Genomic DNA, 18,844 nt, shown 5'->3' with positions numbered 1-18,844 from the left:
TTCGAAACTTGGATCTATGTAATCAGTTTTAAATGTTTACTTATATTTTAATTTTAGTGTCATCTACTATGTATTTTAATCCTTTGTTCACATCATAGTTCCTTCTTCCATACCATTATCATCCTTTTCCTGTTTATTTGTTCGTATCTCTCTCCTCGTTCTCAATCATCAGCCAATCGAGTGAAATGAAGTACGTACCCCAACTTTTGCTCTCTCATTATACGAAGGATAATAGAGAGTAGTATGAGGCTGCAAAAATATATTTGGAGATTTCCAATGTTTATAGTATTCCTCATATCCGAAAAAGTGGGCTTTGGCAAGCCGTCTACCTATCTACAGCGATTCCTTCCTTTTAAACCATTGCATATAACTGATTTACACTCAGTATCTACGAGTCAATTTATAATGAAAATTATGCACATTTAAGTAGCCTATAGTCATTCTTGGTACAAAATTAATGAGTTTTAATTTCAAATTAATATAATCACAAAATGGCAATTTATTAAAAATCAAAGCCAGATATTTCCCCGTAATTTGTTGTAGTCTACTAAACAGAATAAACTGACAGACTAAATCGTGTATTTCGCATCAACGGAAAAAAAAATACAGATAAATTTTATAAATGCGGTACTTATACAGTACAATTATCTATATTTTGTGTTGTGGTTTTCCTCTAAGTTTTATCGTCTTCATCACTAAAGAATCGTCACAAAAGATTATGGAATGTGCAATCTATACTAGTTGCATATGCCTTTTCTTAAAGGATTAACGGTCACTTCTTACTCCCCCTTCCTTTTTTACGCGTGGGAAAAGTAATTCGTTTATGACTTCCCTTCAAGGGTCTCATTTCACAGTCCTGCTGGTTCTTTGACAAGAAAGAAATAATATACTCTCAAACTCATTATAAGCTATGTTATTACTTTTATCACTTTTAAATAAGTAAAATAAGCTTATAATAAACTATTAAAATATATCAATAGCTACTTTATGTGATTCTGCAAAATTAATTACACCGTGCATTTAATAAATATAGTCAGATATCTTAGTTTTTTTAATTATAAAAAATGACATTTGTGTGTAATCCAGAAATCGAACGTTTTATCTTGTTATTTGGATAAATATGCAATGGTTTCATTTATGTATGTCTTTTAAATAACAATTTAACAAAATAAAGTATAAATGAAATGAACCGTTACGAAACTCGCAAAACGTTTAATAGGAAAGTACGTGTCAACTCCGTGACATCGATGCTTTTTTACCTGAAGACGAAGGTAGGTTCAATATTCGAAACGCCGTATACTCTACATTTCATCAGTCACGGAATATTTCCAATCCGAAGCCCTCTTGAACAGGATCTCTACAGCCCTGTCTCCTGTACGCTTCAATGGTGTATACACTGCGACACTACCTTCACACTTCTGCTCGTCTCGAATCGCGAGCGAGTGATAACAACTGGCGGATATGAACGCTGAAGGAAGTGCCTCGGATGTACAGTACGTTCATTCACCAAGTTTCGTTTGCTCGGCCCAGCACCGCACTGCGGCGAGTGAACTGGAGTACGACAGTCTTACGAAACCGCCATCTGCCCGATGTTCTAACCCAGCGGACCGCGAACCGGTGTAGGAATTTGCATTACGAGAAACTGGAAAACCAGGATGACTCTATATAGCCTATACTATTTGTATTTCTGCGACATTTCACGAATTACTCTAAAATATACACATGTTCTAGTTCATATATTTATGTAAAGTACAGGGAAATCATTTTTTTTACTTCAATTTTTATTGTACCCGAGTTTTTGTACGTACTTCACTCCCATCCCTTCTACTAATGAAGTTCCAACTGTCCTCCATACAGAACCAAGGTCGCATATAGTACTGAGTTAGTGAGTATAGTACGTTTCAGAAATATGTTCGCATTTTCCAGTGACGAAAGAGCTTTCAATATTGAATCATATTTTCGCACAGGTACTGTCGTCCGTCTACTTTTACTCGCCCCTCTGTAAAGCTAGTGTGACTGGGCTGTCTTGGCTCTTTTCCGAAAACATTAATTTCTGTTGTAACATTATACAACTGTTTAAAATAACTTAAATAAAAGGGCCTCGTTAAGTAATTAACTGCCACGTGATTTCCCCTCTTTCTACGATCCTGCGACATAACTACTTGAACGGACAGTAGATGGCATGTCTGAGTAATTTTATCTTTTCGGATCGGGCAGAAGTGAAGACTGAATTTACAGTACGTAAGGTACTCTTTTATAGACTAAGTACAGAATTAGTTCAGCATGAGTTACTAGTAAGAAGGACGAAACTGGTAACTGGAATTAGATGCAATAGTCTAGAGTGCGATAATATGCACAAAAAAACTGAAGCCTGTATCGAAATGAACGGCCACCATTTTCAAAAATGTGTTTAAATATCCATATTATGATTATTTTTCAATTTAACTTCATTCTCTACATTGTACGCTAATGTGCTGTAGACAGTATAATATACACAGCATAATAAATATGTTCGCATGGATAACTCATTTCGTGAATAAAAACACTTTGCACTGTATTTTGATTAAACAAACCCTAATGAAAATTATCAAACTCAAACTTGCGACATTTCCTAGTTTACGTAAACGGACGTACTATTTTTCTCTCCTCCTATACCTAGTAAAGTAATTTGCTTGTATTTTACGTCAGTATCATCGAACTCCGTTCGTGGAAGGGGTAGCAAACGGTGTTTTCTGTTTTCAACCGTATATCCAAACGTATAGCCAGGTTAATATTAAAAAATATTAGTAAAAATAAAATGATGTCCCAGTATAATGATTACTTGCAGGAAAATTGTGCTTTAAGATAAATGGAAGCAAGTCAAACACAGGAATAAAAAGAAAGATTACTTGAAGGAAAAACTCTATGAGGTAGAAACAAATAGTAAGAATAAAATCATTAGAAATTTATATAAGGCCATACAGGAGTTTAAAAACAGATATCAGGCAAGGATAAATATGATCAAGGGTGAGAACGGTGACTTGCCTGCAGACTCTCATTCAATTCTGAACAGATGGGAAAACTATTTTGAACTACTAAATGCACATAGGCCAAATAGAAATTATCGGGACGAAATTCAAATACAAACTGCTGAGCTATTTATACCCCAACCCACACTTTCTAAAGTTGAAATTGCAATAGAAAATCTGAAAAAAAAAAAAAAAGTACAAGTCTCCAGGTATCGGTCAAATTCCAGCAGAATTAATACAAGAGGGCGAAAGCGCATTATCTAGCGAAATTTATAAGCTTGTACTTGCTATTTGAGAAAAGGAAATTGTACCAGAACAATGGAAGGAGTCCATAATTGTACCTATCTTTAAGAAGGGGGACAAGACTAATTGTAGTAACTTTCGAGGAATATCACTTTTGTTGACGTCGTACAAAATTTTGTCCAATAGTCTTTTGAAAAGATTAACTTCGTATGTAGATGAAATTATTGGGGATCATCAGTGTGATTTTAGACGTAATAGATCGACTATTGATAAGATTTTTTGTATTCGACAGACATTGGAGAAAAAATGGAAGTATAAGGGTACAGTACATCAGTTATTCATAGATTTCAAAAAGGCATATGACTCGGTTAAGAGAGAAGTATTATATAACATTCTTATTGAATTTGGTATTCCCAAGAAACTAGTTCGATTAATTAAAATGTGTCTCAATGAAACTTACAGCAGAGTCCGTATAGATAAGTTTCTGTCGGCTGCTTTTCCAATTCCCTCGGGGTTAAGCAAGGAGACGCACTATCACCTTTACTTTTTAACTTTGCTCTAGAGTATGCCATTAGAAAAGTTCAGGATAACAGAGAGGGTTTCGAATTGAATGGATTACATCACCTGCTTGTCTATGCGGATGACGTGAATATGTTAGGAGAAAATCCACAAATTGTTAGGGAAAACACAGGAATTTTACTTGAAGCAAGTAAAGAGATAGGTTTGGAAGTAAATCCCGAAAAGACAAAGTATATGATTATGTCTCGTGACCAAAATATTGTACGAAATGGAAATATAAAAATTGGAAATTTATCCTTTGAAGAGGTGGAAAAATTCAAATATCTTGGAACAATAGTAACAAATATAAATTACACTCGGGAGGAAATTAAACGCAGAATAAATATGGTAAATGCCTGTTATTATTCGGTTGAGAAGCTTTTGTCATCCAGTCTGCTCTAAAAAAACCTGAAAGTTAGAATTTATAAAACAGTTATATTACCAGTTGGTCTGTATGGTTGTGAAACTTGGACTCTCACTTTGAGAGAGAAACAGAGGTTAAGGGTCTTTGAAAATAAGGTGCTTAGCAAAATATTTGGAGCTAAGAGGGATGAATGGAGAAAGTTACACAACGCAGAACTACAAGCATTGTATTCTTCACCTGACATAATTAGGAACATTAAATCCAGACGTATGAGATGGGCAGGGCATGTAGTACGTATGGGCGAATACAGAAATGCATATAGATTGTTAGTTGGGAGGCCGGAGGGAAAAATACCTTTGGGGATGCCGAGTCGTAGATGGAAGGATAATATTAAAATGGATTTGAGGGAGGTGGGATATGATTGTAGAGACTGGATTAATTTTGATCAGGATAGGGATCGATGGCAGGCTTATGTGAGGACGGCAATGAAACTCCGTGTTCCTTAAAAGCCATAAGTAAGTATGATAAATGAAAAATTGGGATAAAAACCACTTCATTTAATTCTGTATATTAAGATAATTAATGTTATATGCCCCAAGATAATAAATGCTATATGCCCGAGTGGAAATCGAACCCACGCCCGAGCGCAACTCTGGATCGACAAGTAAGCGCCTTAGCCGACTGAGCTACGCGTGGGCGTGTGAGTTTTCCTCAAATACCTATATAAAAATGTGTACTATATCCGGAAACATGGGAAAATAAGGAAGAATAAAATATATTAAATCACTCCAAATATCCTAATTCGTAAATATATGACAAAATTTTAACTGGAGATAATGAAAAACAAATATATATTTACTATTTACATAGAAATCACAGTCCTGCTGATGACATATGAAGTGTTACGAATAAGGGTAGGTTAATAGGATTGGAGATGAACAGGCACGTGGCTCTTTGTAAGTGGTATACTATCATAGCATATCTGGAAGTCAGCTGGCAGAACGTTAGAGACCGGTAGGGCTAATCCTTTAAGAACCAAAAGTATTTACAACTAGGGATTGACTATACTCAAAGAAAGGATCTATTCAGAATTTGTAAATACCTAGTTGACTAGTTTCAGTTTACTAGTAGCCATCTTCAGAAGTAACGTGAAAGTGAACATCATAAATATATTCCTAAGTGATATAGTGTTAAAAGCTGTGTAATCAAATGTAAACTTCAATTATTTGAATACGTGCATTTGAAACATATTTATAAAATCTGGCCTATTTCTCCAAGTCAAAAAATATTTTGAAAATTTGGAAATCACCAGGGCTGCCTCTTCGAAGGAGAAGACGAAATGCATTTTCGAAGCTTCGGTATCATTTCTGGAATTATATTAAAAGTGAATTTGTTTAGTTTTCGGAAGTTACGCCTCAATTTTATGCAACCATACACGAGCGGCACTGACTCGGTATCCGTTGTTGAATCATATTCATAACTAGAACTAGGAAGTTGGTACCAAAACTGTTAAGTTGTGTGAGCTTGGACTATATCTCTACCGAGTGAAAAGTAATAGAGCTTCTCTCGGTGTCAGTCAAGCAGAACGACTAACATGTACAGCCGGGTGGTAACCAAACATGTGATCCAATCATCAACAGCCTTAGAACAAGAAAATATAAAAAAAAAAACAATAATTTGTAATTACAGTATAAAGTTCGTAAATCCCAATCTAAATTAATTTACCCATACATATAAAAATAACATACAAAGTATACAGTTATGATTCTAGCCTCATTATAACAAATAACAATGAACATATTCATTTTATCAAAAGAAATAATACTTCTTTTAGTTTCAGAAAAAAAAAAACAATATTTATTTTGTACTCTGAAAATATTCGTTCTACGTCACAAGACGTTACTGGAGCAAATCTAAAATATGACACAGTATTTATTACTATCATCAGGTGAACAACTACTTTGTGAACCTAATAATGTATCTCGTATGCGAGACATAATATTAAACCCATAATTGTTTTAAAGAAAATTTTTCGTTTCTATTGTAATGGCAGCTAGGAAGTTCGTATCGTAATTCCGATGTTGAACTTGGACTGTAACGCAAATAAATGCATAGCAGCACGAGACGTCAACATTTAATGAAGAATAATCGGGGAAAAAAAATAAACGTGTTACACACTTCTGTTTGCATAATTATTTAATAACAGATGAGTTTACTTTTTTTGGAATCATGCATTATATTCACATTATTTAAATAATACAATAATAACAGAATATCTCACTTTGTTCAGAACCCAAAATATTAATATAAATGAACAATATTCTTCGAACTATTCACGACTCTACACAGATCCACAGAATGCCACTATGCGTTGTTTGTGAACATACTGTGTATCAGCAGCGAGCGACAACAGGGCGAGGCGCGGGTGATTATCAGTGGCGGCTGATTGAGGCAAGTGAGGCCGGGCCTCAGTCACTTGGCTTAACAGAAATCAAATTTTGTGTTTTTATATAATGTATTAGTTGTTTGAATGAAGCATATATCGCTGTAGAAGTATTTGAAAACTTTGATGATATAGACCTGTTTTGCAGTAAAATTTGCTCCTGAGGCCAGAATCGCTCGTGCCGGGTCTGGTTGTGATGTATATAGACCTGTTTTGCAGTAAAATTTGTTCCCTAAGCCAGAATCGTTCGTGCCGGGTCTGTCTTCTGAATTTCCTGTATTTTCGCGGGCTTTGAGCTTGCGCTTAAAACGTTGTAGCCGAGGCACAATTCGTCTGGCCTCGTGGCCTGGTCAGGTTTCACTGCTCACATCCATGGGCCGGCCTCAAGGGTAGAGTGGGGCGGGAATAGCAATGGTGACTTGTCTTCCTAAATAGGTCATAAATAACACAAATTCCAGCTCTTTGGCAGGCAGAGACCCACACTATTCCCTCCCCTTATGTCTCAGTTTATGACTTAAGCGAGGGTGTTGTACTATTGTAATTCGTAGTACAGTAGTGAATCTGGGCCAATGTTGTTATGTGTTTCGGGAAAATATAAACAGAAACAAATGCGAGAAATAATGCTGGAGCAGTTAATTCATTGTTAAAGTGTCCTTTTTTCAAGAAGAAATAATATTGAAAGAAAGGAAGTTTTAAATAAAGAGAGAGACTACCGAGATACCTACGACATCGCTGACAATTTTTCTGACAGATAATCTTAAAACGCGAGCTTCTATTGCATCCTGATATGGGCAACATAAATGGTTAAGTGGTAATGTGGTGTAAAATAAACTTCTGTGTTGGCCTTGTTCGTTGCTGTCAAGGGAAAAAAATAAAAAGAACAGAAAGGAGGGGATTTTCAACACAATGTGGGTTGCTTCATCACACTGAAACAATCACTGAAACTCACAGCATAACAGCTTATTTGGTGACATTATTTTTCATCAATAGTAGGCTAATAATAATAGACTAATAATAATAATAATAATAATAATACAGTAATCACGATATTAATAATATAACAATAATTAATATCATAAATAAACATTTCCTATCGGAGGCACTTAAACTAACTGCATCTGGCCTCACGGAGGATTTCGATCACCGGCCGCTACTGGTGATTATACTCCTCGTGTACTCAAGTGAAATCTACTGCTTTGGTACGAACATCCTAGCTCTGCTCATAACAGTAGGCTACGCGTTACTTGTAGAAACGTAACTCCCATCAGTATATTTTACTTTTACAATATATCATTCATTAAATTCAGTGATCGCAGTTTTCAATACTAGGCCTACACCTATCAGTTACTTTAATAATGATTAAAAACAATGTTGTCGCTTCCATGAGAATCCAAAGTGTTTCAAGTGAATATACCCAATAATTAATTATGAAACTTATGAGTTACTAAAATAAGTGTCAATTTTACGTATATATTTACAATATTGTATTATTTTTGTAGGTTGTTCGAAAAGATCGAAGACAGCTTATAGAAGTTAACGCCTCATCAAGATTAGCTTACGCATCATCTCTTCGATGCTGTCAGCGTCGCGCGGCCGCCAGACCTCTAGCTAGGCTACTTTCTATCAATCACTCATTTTTATTGATTTTTTACTCGCCTATCATTCACTGTCCCATAATTTTTACAACGGAGATTTATTCAATTGCTGATACTAAAAGCACTCATATACATATATTTTTTCATATTAGAACAAGCATAAAATTAACATTTTTATGATTACCTTATTATTTTGAAACAATCCAAATTGATTACAGTATAATATATTTAGGAAGTCTATGATATCTATATGAAAATGATACCTGATTCAATTTCAATTTCACATCTTTAAGGATAACTGAAATATCGGGCATGAAATTAGCCGTTTTTTTTTTCGTTTATGCGATAAATGCTATAAATTTAGGGATTATTTTCTATGAGCTCTATTAAAATGAGGAATCATATTTTATATAATCTTTATTTTGATTCTATTCTACATGTATAAAAAACTCAAAGTTAAAAAAACCTAAGTCAATATTTCAACTTTTTTGTCCGATTTGATGTGAAATATCCCATACTACTCTAGAATAAATAGTAATAGTAATAATAATAATAATAATAATAATAATAATAATAATAGTTTATAAGAAATCATTGTACTCAGGCAACAAGTCCAAAACCACTTGTCGATATCAAGTATGCTGAGAGAGTATATTTCAGGAAAATTCTGAAACACTTCTTGCAGGATCGTAAACTTATTCTTCTAAAATATTGTATAATACTTCTACCCACATGTTTTACCGAAATTTATGTAATAACAGAACAATCTGACATAACATTGTACAAAAGCGAAAAGTTTTCGCAGTAGGCCTACTAATTTATCAACTACCAGGACAACAAACAGAAGAGATCCAAAGATCAGTCCTTCTGAAAACAACATACCCATATATGCTGTGGCGTGAACTGTGAACTTGGACAAGATCTCAGAGATATAATTTATCTCTGACCAAAAACCAAGCAAGATTTGACCAACATTACAAAATAAATAATAACAAAGTTCGCGCACGTTCAAGAATTGGAAACAGAGTCACAGCTCAAAGGCTCTTTTTTTGTTTAATAAACAATGTTCAAATGATCATAAATACAAAAACAAAATTCTGCTAAATTTAATTTTCAAGGAATTGTGTTTCATTTTTTTAATATAAAGTCAACGATGGGCACCCATTATCGGCATGATCTCACCAAGGAAGGCGAACACGTAACAAGTATTCGGACATGTCAGGCAACTTTAAAATGGAATGAAATGAAATCCAGCGCTATCGGCCGGCGCGTCGTTAACAATCGAGCGGTAATGAAGAGACTTCCTGACCACACCAGATAAGACAATGTTCTGTCGCTCGCCCGAGACTGCGCGGAAAACTGGAACAAGGTGGGTGCGCGTGTCTAAGAACACACGAATCGCAAATCGTTTACTTCCTCATGTCTTACACATTTAAAAATGAAGAACGTATCGCATCAAATTTTGTTGTCTCATATCAAGACGAAAAAGACTTCAGTAGCGTTTTTGTTCATTACAATACTGCTTTGTCAGGAGACTGTTTATCGTTTGTCATTTGTTATTTGGAGTGTTGTGCTCGTAAATACGCCTTGAATTTTGCGTATTTGAAGGAAGTTTGTGCTATATGTGGGGTGAAGATGATGGAATATCAAGAGGAAAAAAAAAAAGAACATATCCTACATATTCTTCTGTTTGAGTTTACGAAAAACGACCGGGAAAACTGCATCAAGTGCTTCTGCAACACGATAATGCATGACCGCACTCCACTCGTGGCTAACGAGAAAGACAGGCTTCGGCAAGAATCGGAGTCACGTGATTAGCACGGTCTAATCATGGCCATCTTGACAATCGCCTAATATAAATACATCTTCAAAGTTCTAAAAAACAAAGAAATTGCTATATTAAACTCATGTTAAACGTGCATTTATGTATAAACTTGTTCAGTGTTGGCCATGTTATGACTAAGAATGTGACGTCGCGCCGTAGCCTGTCTTTCTCGTTAGCCACGACTCCATTAACGTGACGAAAGCAGAGCTATATCACTGCCTTCTGGATTGCATCTTATGGCTGCTTACACTGCCTGCTCAATCAGCGCTTATGTGAGAGTAATGAAAAAAGTTATTTTGCCGATAGGTGGCAGGTAGTACCCACCACTATTAACATTATCACTATATGTAAAGTACCCAAAAATAACTATTGCTACGCAGTCCTTAAATACCAGAGGAGACAAGGGCATAGGAAAACTATGGCCCAGAGTGTCCGGATCCTTTCGCAGTGCTTAATATGTAATAATAGGCCTATTACTTAATTTTTTCTAAGCGATACTACATTAAAACACAAGTTCTAATTAACGGTTTTGTATCACATAAAAACAATTATACAAGTATGTTTGCTTCACGCGTTTACTAAAACTATTATTAAAACCAATTAACGTAATAAAAATGTCTAAAACTGATATAAAATATTTCAACAAGTTTAAACATATTTACGAACTAAGAGATTATTGGAAATCACGGTTCGAATTAACAATATGGTGGTAACTTCTGATTGTAAAATAGCAGTTTCTTCCAGTCCATGGAAATGTCATACGGACACTAGGCCTACTGTTTTATTAAGTTCAATATTGCCAGAAAATAACTTCCCCGTAAATGAAAAGGCCCATTCGAAGCGTGATAAATTTTGCGCTCATTAAAAAAAAAATACCCCCCCCCTCCCCGAAAAGATATGCTCAGTAAAATACTGCAAACAGATAATTGACCCCATACCTTTGGAAATATTAAGTTACAATTCAATATGTTTTACGAGATAGTGTTCTGATCCTTTCCATTTCATGTTGCTGTAATATCATGGATGACAAGAATTTAGCTTAATTAAGATAATAGAAAAAATTTACATCATTGTAAATATATTACAATTAATATTATGCTTAGGAAACCAAGTTATATATCTCCCAACAAAAAATCTTGTTTAGAAAACATTAAATTAAACGTATTTTAACTCGAGTATTTCTTACTTCCAATATATTTTAAAGAAAACCCATATAATTAATAAACAATTACTTACATACACTGTAATTACTTCTGAGATTCCAAATTAAAAATTATAATTCAATGTACACACTTAGCACAGCCAAACCAACGGCAGTTACTTGCTGCGCTCTAGCGTCGAAACTGGACAACAATGTTCCACGCGAAACTCAATGCTAAGAAAGAGGAATGAGCAGCAGTTACGCAGCCATAAGATGCGATGCAGCAGGCAGTGAGTTACACAAAGGCTCGATCTGGATGTGATCCCACATTCTCCATATTCTCCCGAACTTGCACTCTCAGATTTCCACCTTTCCCGTTCTCTATCCAACCATCTTCACGGGAACTTCTTTGATAACGGAGATGATTTACAAACTTGACTTGAGGACTTCTTTAACTCCTAATCACCAGATTTCTTCAGACGCGGAATCAAAAAACTATCCCAGCGTTCGCAGAGAGTCATAGATAATGTAGGTAGGAGAATATATTACTGATTAATTTCTGTTTTCTATTCATCTCTTGTCAGAGGGAAAAAACGCTACGAACTTTTGCATACAATACAATGAAATATCTTCACAGAACTTTGCAACAATTATTAGGTTACAACAGAAATTATGTTAGGTATAGCCCTACTGGATAGGTACAGTAAAAGTTAACTCCCCGGAAGACAAAATGTCTGCATACGAGAATACTTATTATTTACAGGCGTACATGATTTGAAACAGCGGTCATCAGCAGAGAGCACCCTGGGGCTAGCGTCTCTGACTCGCGGAGAACACAATGCACTACGGTGCATTCGTAGCTGCTAGCGGGTATGCTCTCTACCTCTTCCTGCTGCACGACGGAGCACACGGGACGGCTCCGCTTACACTTTACCTATTTCAGCGAGTGCTGACGACCATTGATTTGAAAGGACAACTTACAAAATTCAAACTAAGTACTAAATTGAGTATGATCAGAGACTGCCATGGTGTTCAATGTGGAGTGGAGAATAACATGCAGCAACAGATAGGTTCCCTGGAGAAAAGCTCTTGGTAAGGAATCAACAGGTACCGGTGTCCTTTGGAGAATAGTTCTTAGTAATGAATTCAACAGTCAGGATTTGCGCAACACTAAGAATAACTCGTGATTAGGAATCGCACAGATAGGTTCCCCCGAAGAACACAAAATATATTTAAAATAATTTGAAAGCAAATAAAAATGGTAGAATAAAATTTCTTACACAACAATAAAAACAAAAGAGAGATAAAAAATCCAGACACAAGTAACAAGAGAAAAAAAGTGTATTTACTACTAATTACTGGAGAAAATGTTGGTGACAGTCCGAAAAATACCGTATTTACTAGCGTAATTTACCAACATTTTTAACACATTTTTTCATAATGTTATCTTTCTCGCGTAATTTCCCATCTTACATTAACAAAATTGGGCACTCTTCATTTCAAGAGCGTCTCTTGTAAAGAATCCAAATACAGTTAAAATATACCTACATTGGAAACTCAAGGTCATTATCCACCCTCATGTAGTCATAAACATCGATGATTTTTGACTACACGAAAAATTATCCGAGTCAATAATTGTCTGATGAAAGTAGAGAAATATGAAATACATGTACCGGTATGTTTATTGTTTTACATACCGGTACCTAATTAGTAAGTTAATTTTGACAGGAATATTTGAAGCGTGAAGTTTAGGACCATAATGCGAGGTTAGTCAAGGTCAGGCGAACGGCATCAGAACTGTATCACAACGATACAAAGAAAAGTCAAATAGGCCTATCTATAGGTAGTTATTTTGCGTTAAGCATTAGTTTCATTAGCAAACAAATCATATGATGTTATTTATTACCAGTTTGTTCCCGATATTTTGTAATCATCACATAATCCTCCCCTCGATTATTCGTCTACGAATTATGAGAAAAAGGAGGGGAGAAATTACGCGAGTAAATAAGCAGATTCTCTTGGTTTTTGGTAATTAACCCAAGAGATAGGTTCTCTGGAGAACATACTTCAGCAAAGAATCCAACGGATTGGTTCCCTTCGTGAATAACACTCAGTAACGAATCGAAGAGGTTAATTCTGCAGTGCTTGGGAAAAGTGACATAAGTCAGTTTCCACAAACCTTTTTTGATAATTTATTGACAACTTACGGAACATCTGCTCGCTTGGAAAAAAATATATAAGTATTTCTCCCATTACAATAATTCATACAAAAAAAATCAAATCGACACAAACCAGTGTAAGTTGTCAATAAATTATCAAAAAAGGTCTGTGGAAACTGACTTATGTCACATTTCCCAAGCACTGCAGAATTAACATGTTATGTTAAATGATAAAATACAATATTTTAATATGTGTATACATTAGTTGTGAACTTATGAATATAAGTAAAATAGTATATCTAATAATGAAGTAATATCACATTATTTTCATGTTAATAAAAATAGTTTTCTAAAAATCACTTACTACCGAAAGAATTCTGTTTTCAATTCAAAATTCTTTCAAGCCAAAAATTTAGGGTCGAAAAATATCTATACACTAACTACTTTATAAAACTAAGGCAAGTCTTAACGGAATAGAAGGAATAAGATTATTTTTCTCTAAACCTTTACCTTGCAGAATATTTTGGTACATACTCTTATAACTTGTACTTCTTTCTCGCCAAAAATAATTTAAAGAGAAAGTATGTGTCGCCTTAACGATTTTTATGGTCATATCTGTTCACTCTTCATGTCACAGTGTGTGTACGTATTTCTACATTTTCTAGGTCACAGAAATCCGGGCCCTGTGATAAAGGCACGAACTTTCAAGTCCTCTATATAATACGGAGAGCAGTTCTCCCGTTCATTTGGTCATTCGCAGTGCATGTCCGCACCAGTGCATTACTGCATTCGTGTGACCAGTCACGCTCAGCCTGTTAACAACCATTCTTCCATAAGCTGAAACATTACAGCAAATAACTGAAGATTGAACAATACCTATCGATCGCAAAGCAGCCAGTGACGACAGAAATATCTGCTATGAGTCGTTCGTATTTGAATAGAGGCAAAATATTTACCAGATGGCAGGAATTAGCAGTCTTACACGCGCGTGCAGTTCTGCTTGCGTGGTCCGGACTCACATACTGTACTGTACATACTCGGTACAAGGACGCTTCTGCTTGCGGCAAGCAGCGTGCCTTCTGTGTTCTGAAGTTTGCGGGAAAAATAATCTTCTCCCTCCGTTTGCGCAATTACACAAACAGCTTGTCGGCTTATTCTAAAAAACTTCTTTAATTATAACAACCGAAATCGCTTCAGTAGGTTGTGCATTTGTGCTTTCAAGAAGGGAAAAAGAAATACATAACGTTACAAATTATCTGCCAAATGCTCATTATTTCAAGCAGAACTTCACACAATTAAGGAAGCTGGCAAAATGGTGCACAGATAATAACTGTAGTGTCCGTATATTTAGTGATTCCCAAGCGGCACTAAAGGTCATCTAAGATAATTTTCAATCTCAATCCTATATCTGCGAACATAAGAGATACCATAAGTCTGTTTAACTTGGGTACGAGACCACGCAGGCAACGAGAAAACCGACCAACTAGCGAAGGCAGTAGCATCTTCTAACATACACCCCTGTCACACGAAATGTCCTTTTTCATTTAATAAGCAACGCCATATTATATAGCATTTGGAATGAAAATATCAGTCCTATTAAAATTTTGCATAGAATAAAACTTATCGGAAATAGTTTTTAAAGAAACTTTTGTTATGTAACATTTTTCAGGAAAACCAATAATAAGCGAGATATTTCGATTTAATTCAGACACCCTTATAACCCGCCTTTTAAATAAAGTATTTTGAATGCCATATAGCCTAAAATCTAAGTTAGAACGAACTTAATTTATATTCCAATTTTCATAGAAATCGGTTGAGCCATTATCACGTGCAAAGGTAACAAACATCCAGACAGACAGACAGGCATACAAACAAAAATTTCAAAAACTGCGATTTTTGGTCTCAGGATGGTTAATTAGGATACATTTAAACACCAATTATTTTTGGAAAAGCGAAAATTAGACACATTTTGGTTACAGATTTATTATTAGTATAGATAATGTATATTAAAACGCATTACAAATAACTGTAATCTTTTAATACCTGCAAATTTAAAATAATTAATTTTTAATAGAAAATAATACGTGTGTGTCTAATGCTCTAGATCATATATGTAACAGATAACTCCTCGCTACGTTAAAATCGGCAGCACTTTGAAGAAAACAACCGCCAGGATCGCCACCCGTCCGCCGTAAACGAACACGAGATAGCAGCACAGTCGCTAATGCAATTCAAATGGAAATTATGACGTGACTCCTTATGTAACAACTAGATGGCAGCACAGTAAACCTGACAAAAGTTGTTAACCTCAAAGCCTATAAGTCCGACATATCTGTTACATATATGATCTAGGCTAATGCCTACCCACTTCACTTTGCCTGAACAGGTTCCGCATACTGCGGATAGACGGCAGGACTGTGACCCATTTTCAAGTTGAACACGGAGTATTTACAATACATGAATTATTAATAATTTAAGTCAATTTGTTCAAAATTAATTACCGTACATATGTAAATTTAAAGCGTATAATTTACCAACTAAGACAGATATATGATTAGTGATTACACAAAAATGTCTTTAATACGAAATTCTGAAAGCGAAAGTTAAATCATCTTATTTCGAATATAGTAAATTATTTCATTTTACGAATGTCTTTTGAATGTTAATTCTAGAAAATAAACTATACACAGAAATACCATTTGCAATGTGATAAAAAGAATAAATTATTGCGAAAGCTGTAGAAAATATGAGAAAATATTGATGTTCTGGACGGAGAAATAAGTACTGTACACATAACTAAAGTAAAAGCTAAGTAGGCTAAATAGACCAATTAAATAATGAAAATGGATCCCGGACATTTTCCGCGGTATGATCCAACCCCTAGCTGTCTTTTCTTCCGATAGACGCCAGTTTCGTCAGCCAGTGTAGTGCGTTACTTTACAGACAATTGGCTAGTCTGTCGAAAAAGATGATTAATATGTCGAAGCGTGGTGATTAAGTTATTATATTGTACCGAAGTACATATGATATTTCCATGCAGATATTCTGAGTCAACATACGATGAAAGAGTAATGGAACGGAGAAAAATTCTCTCCGGCGCCGGGACTTGAACCCGGGTTTTCAGCTCTACGTGTTGACGCTTTATCCACTAAGCCACACCGGATTCCACCCCGGCGTCGGAAGAATCGTCTCAGTTTTAAGTTCCAACTCTTGGGTTCCCTCTAGTGGCCGCCCTCTGCACTACGTCATAGATATCTATGAACCTAGGACCGAAGTCCACACATGTGCTGAGGTGCACTCGTGATGAGTGATTGGTTGGCCGGGATCCGACGGAATAGCTGGCCCTTGGGATCAAACCCGCAACCCCCGAATATAAGGCAGGCATGCTAACTATAACAGTATCGTCATCGAAGTAAAGAAATAGGCTACGTAAATATTTATTTCATGTTTTACTTCCTTCTTTCCTACAAATTTACAATCCAATGCAATGTAGGGAAGGATATATAGTTATGGACTAATAATAGAGAGGCATACATTGCTGACCTCCCTGATCATATGGTCAATACGACACAGGGCCACCGCTGAGACAACACAGAGCAAAACAGGACGATAAATGTCTTCTATAGCCTACGCTGGGAATCGAACCGACTGAATAGAAAGCGCATACGTTATACATAGCGAAGGCGCCCAAGTAAATAAATAAATAAATGCTTGGTATTACTTCTGAATGGAGAACATTCCGCGTCAAATGAGGTGGTAGGATATAATAATGCAAAGCTAGTCAGCAAGGTTTTGTAAGGCTGCGTGACCTATTTCTTCACCTGTCTTCACTTTACGGATTACGCTTCTGTCTCTTCCAACTTAAAAATGTTTTTTCTATACACCTATGACGGGGTCTATCGATCTTTCTTTAACTTTTAGGTTTAGAGCTATAATATTCGTTTGTATTCTCTTCAGTGTCAATTGCAAAACATAAAACAATTCTTAAAAGTCAATCTCCAGTCGGTTTCTAGCTTATTTTCTTATTCTTTCATTGTTATCATAATGTAGCATACGACATTCTTTAAGAAGTAATTATGAAGTTCGTAAAAAGCTAACAGGCGATTCCAGCTTTATGTTGAACAACATTCTGGCCTGGTTCTCTCCAGATTGCTATTTTTTAAATTAAAAATAGAGAGATATTGACTCATCTTCCACTGCCTCTCTGGTCAACAAAATGGACCGCGAGAAGGCCCAAAACGACTCTTGCGTTACCATCCAAGAGGAAGACGATCAACTTACTAATCGACCGGCAGAGGGATGGATCGAGACCGTATGTTTCACTTGACATTAGAGATGCAAACTATATCTTTAAAAAATAAGAAGGCTTAAGAAATCGACAAAATTTCTGCACACAATCGAGATATGTTTGCACAAAGGTTTGCCATAATTTCACATTACAATAAAATTATAACGGCACATCACTATAATTTAATGAATAAGTAAAGAAGACATGTCAGTAATTGAAACTAAATGCCTGCCAAATATATACGAATTACAGTTATTTGGGATTAATTTTCTACACACACACACACACACACACACACACACACACACACACACACACACACACACACACACACACACACACACACACACACACACACACACACACACACACACACACACACACACACACACACACACACACACACACACACACACACACACACACACACACACACACACACACACACACACACACACACACACACACACACACACACACACACACACACACACCACACACACACACACACACACACACACACACACACACACACACACACACACACACACACACACACACACACACACACACACACACACACACACACACACACACACACACACACACACACACACACACACACACACACACACACACACACACACACACACACACACACACACACACACACACACACACACACACACACACACACACACACACACACACACACACACACACACACACACACACACACACACACACACACACACACACACACACACACACACACACACACACACACACACACACACACACACACACACACACACACACACACACACACACACACACACACACACACACACACACACACACACACACACACACACACACACACACACACACACACACACACACACACACACACACACACACACACACACACACACACACACACACACCCACACACACACACACACACACACACACACACACACACACACACACACACACACACACACACACACACACACACACACACACACACACACACACACACACACACACACACACACACACACACACACACACACACACACACACACACACACACACACACACACACACACACACACACACACACACACACACACACACACACACACACACACACACACACACACACACACACACACACACACACACACACACACACACACACACACACACACACA

At 36.3% G+C, this 18,844-nt stretch overlaps 1 protein-coding gene across 7 annotated transcripts in view; it reads right to left on the bottom strand.

Annotated features, from left to right (window-relative positions):
• The window catches only part of cyst (rho guanine nucleotide exchange factor 18 cysts), a 245,364-nt gene that overhangs the window by 133,846 nt on the left and 92,674 nt on the right, over positions 1-18,844 (bottom strand). The window lies entirely within an intron of this gene.

Source organism: Periplaneta americana, chromosome 5 (genome assembly GCF_040183065.1).
Source record: "Periplaneta americana isolate PAMFEO1 chromosome 5, P.americana_PAMFEO1_priV1, whole genome shotgun sequence".
Classification (NCBI taxonomy): domain Eukaryota; kingdom Metazoa; phylum Arthropoda; class Insecta; order Blattodea; family Blattidae; genus Periplaneta; species Periplaneta americana.
The sequence above is the reverse complement of the archived record's forward strand: the minus strand, read 5'-3'. Positions and strand labels throughout refer to the sequence as shown.